Source organism: Pinus tabuliformis, chromosome 3_1 (assembly GCF_031772625.1).
Source record: "Pinus tabuliformis cultivar Carrire ecotype Pingquan chromosome 3_1, CPIR1, whole genome shotgun sequence".
Taxonomy (NCBI): Eukaryota; Viridiplantae; Streptophyta; class Pinopsida; order Pinales; family Pinaceae; genus Pinus; species Pinus tabuliformis.
The window spans coordinates 206381925-206385705 of NC_142301.1; the positions used below are offsets into that span (position 1 = coordinate 206381925).

Here is a 3781-nt window from a genome sequence, read left to right on the forward strand (position 1 = left end):
GATAAACAATCTTTTGAGGTAAAGGTATCCATGTATGATGCGCTGAAGAAGCGGAGGTGAGAACAAGATAAAGAGCACTTGCTAGAAGCAGCAGAGGCGTATAAGAAAGCTCTTGTAGTGGATCCTACATACAAGCTTGCTGCGGAGTACGTGGCAATTGTTTTGACAGACCTTGGGACTAGTTTCAAACTTGTAGAAAATGTCCATGAAGGAATTCAGAAATACTCTGAAGCTCTAAAAGCAGATAGCTGCTATATTGTTGCTTAGTGTAATTTGGGGTGGTTTATTAAGAAATGAGCATATCGAGCCTAGGTCTGGCTGAGGCATTGACAATGGATGGAAAAAGGAAGCCTTTGATATTGGCTAGCACCGATGGAGTTGTTAATTCCGCCTTGTTTTCTGGAGAACATGATAGCACAGACCATAGAGGAACCCTTGCCAATCCCGGCAGGACTGTTACACTCGAGCCTCACGATGACCACACCAGTTGGGGCGTTGCTTACAGGGTTTTTGGACAGGAAGCTGAAGATATTGCTTTATCTTATTTAGAAGTGAGAGAGAAGGAATATGACCAAAAGGCCTACGTTGATTTCTATTTTGAAGAGGCTTCAACAGAGCCAGCTATAGCTGGAGTCCTTGTGTACATTGCATCAACAGACAAGAATTCGAATAAGAATTACCTGGGCCCTGCACCATTGGAAATGATGGCTCATCAAATTGTTGAAGCTGTGAGTCCTTCCGGGCCTAACATTGAATATCTCTTTCAACTAGAGACAGCTCTACTTGAGATAAGTTGCAATGATAGTCACGTGACAGACCTCGCAAATGCAGTTAGGAAAGTATTAACATGCAAAGATGGAGATGATACTTCAAATGGAGATGCAAAGTACTGAACTTCAGTGTGAACTTCAGCAATTTGTTGTCTTATTCACGAGATTGTTTTAAAGGATATTTTGCCGAGCCTTTTGAGTACTATAACATGCGCTGCCTCAATCTAGAATATCTCTGATGTTATTGTGGATCCATTGAGAGATAAAGTTGTTAGTGCCCACATTGCAGCTTTGACTTCTAGGTTCTATGCATAAAAAACAGAGTCCCTGTAGGAATTATATCTTAATCGAATCCTTCATCCAAGAGAAAATCAGTGGCAGTAGAGAATTAGGAGCACAAGGCAAAATTTTATACTATCGATGCTTTTGACTCTAAATGGGTGAAATTTCTAGATCCAGGGGAGTTCATTGTGATGGTTTCATTGGTTAAGAAAATTTGGAAACTTTACAACAAAAAGATGCAGCTGATTCTGACAGACAAGCCGAAGTTGATATATGTAGACCCAGTCAAATTGGTACAGTAGGGTGAGATAGTTTGGTTTGATAATCCTAAGGAGCTTAATGACCAAGTGTTGAATCCTTCCAACTTTAAGATCTGTACTTTGAAAAAGATCACCTCATTTGAAGATTCGAAGACAGCAAGGAATACTACAGTGACTTTATGTTCCAGTTGGGATTTATGAAGCTTTTTATTGGTTTGATGCTAATCAAGTTGGCTGTGATATGTAATGACAGAAGCAAGCTTCATCTTCTTAAAACTATTTAGGTTCCTAATAGCTGTACAAATGTCTGAAGAGATCATGAATCTAAGCAGAAAACGCTTCAAAGATACATAGGTTCTGTTTTGACATCTACAGCAGTTTCGTAGCGCGCTACGAAACTGCTGTAGAATGCTGTTTTATGGAAAAACAATGAATTTTGATGATGAGGTCAGCTAACGGTAAAAGAAGGTCTCAAACTCAGGCAGGGAGATCATACATGGGTTTCATAACAGCTCAAACAGTGACAGGTGTAGGTCTTGAAGGGAAAATAAAATATTTTGTTTATTTTCATAAAGTTTTCTCAAAGGCAATTTATGACCGAGCTACTAGGGTATTGGTGTGGTTACCAGAATGTTCGGTTGATACACCTGTTTGGTCCTTGAAGCATCCAGATCATATAGCATATGGTGGTTATGCGTTGATTAATTGAAGGTTCAAAGAACTTGGAGTGTGGTTTTTAAATGATGAAGAGGAATGGAAGACAGGGGACCGTGGATATAGGGTGATTAATTTTATCAATTAATAAGCTGTCTTACAGCTAGCATCCGAGACCAGCTTGCTCGGTGAATGCTCCCTTAACATATCTTAGTTATAATGGAAATCATACAGCTGTCCAGCATCCAAGAGCAATCAAGCATACGAGGAGAAAGGAATTAATGTTTTAGTTTGATTAGGATTATGTGCAATTACATTTCAGCACTTTGTAATAAATGCATTAATTAAATAGCATGTAGGAATAGTTAATAGCCACCTTCGAGGCTCCCCTCATGCTGGAGGAGGAAGCTCGAGGTGGGGGAGTTTGCTTGCCTATATAGGGATCAGATTAGAATGTAAAAAGGGGTTGGATACTTTATAGAAAAACAGTGTTGTTTTGGGCCATTGTAAGACCTTTTTGACAGTAATAGTAAAACAGAGTTATTCTCTTCTCAAGATTCTCGAAGGATTGTCATGTTCAAATGTAGTGATGGTGTTTTATACTTTATGTTATTTTATAGTCTTGTTGTATGCAATCACTCAGAATTCATAATTATATGCTCTGACTTCCTGTGTATTCAGCAAGCTATGTTTTGGTGGAGTATGTTTGACATGTAATGCTAAGAGCCTTGATTTCCATGAGATCACTGTGTTTTCCTTGTTTACTTAATATTATAGACTCCATAGCCCAATGAGAGCCAGTTTGATGTGTTTCCAACCAGTTATGCTTTCATAAGTGAATAAAGAGTTAGCCATCTAGTGTTTGAAGGATTTTATCAAGAGTTGTGAGAGAGCCCTCTCTGATTAGGAAGGCTAATTCCTAATCTAAAGTATGGTCTGAAACAGTTACATGAAACTTTGCTTGGTTGCAGCCCCTAGTACTGGTTTTGTGATAACACAGTCCATGGACTGAGCCAACGCGGCCACTTCAATAAATTTATTAATAAAAAAAATAAAATTTACATAAGCTTCTCTCATGAATGGTCACGCTACAAATGAACCTCCATGCTCTTTAAATAGAGATCATGGACCAATCGGGTGTTAAGCCATGGATCAAGTGTCGGTAATACCAAGGAGAGAATGAACTGTCGGATCACTTCATGTCTAGAACATATCATGACCGTTGGATTGTAAGTTACAAAATTACATATTAAAGAAACACACTTTCCTAACTCTACACTAGACCAAGTTATGCTTAACTATTTCCTTTGTGTCGAAATATCCTAACATCCCCCCTTAAGAACAACTTGGGATAGGATTGAAGGATGTACAAATATGACACAATAAGAGAAGGAAGGAGGCATTAGAGCCTATCCCCCATTAGTGACAACTTCCTGAACTCCAACCATAAATCGAAGTTTAGTAAACTTCGCCTCTGTGAGAGCCTTTGTAAAGATGTCTGCAACTTGATCATCTGTTGAACAATATTGCACTTCAAGAACATGGTCATGAATGATCTTTCTGATTAAGTGCATGTACAGTTCAATTTGTTTATTGCACTGATGTTGGACTAGATCTTTGCATAGTTGAATGGAACTTTGATTATCACACCAAAGTGTATTCGGATGCTACTGCTGAAAGCCAAACTCTGACAGGATCTGACGAAGCCACAGGGCTTCCTTACTAGCTTCTCTGGCACCATGATACTTTGCTTTTGCTGAAGAAAGAGAAATGGTGCTTTGTTTCTTGCAAGCCCATGTAATAGGTCCTGAACCA

The 3781-nt window shown here is 38.9% G+C and overlaps 1 pseudogene; it reads left to right on the forward strand.

The window, feature by feature from the left end:
- Window positions 1–293: 293 nt before the first annotated feature.
- On the forward strand, window positions 294–893 carry LOC149186513 (gamma-glutamylcyclotransferase 2-3 pseudogene; annotated as a pseudogene).
- The last annotated feature ends 2888 nt before the right edge of the window (window positions 894–3781 follow it).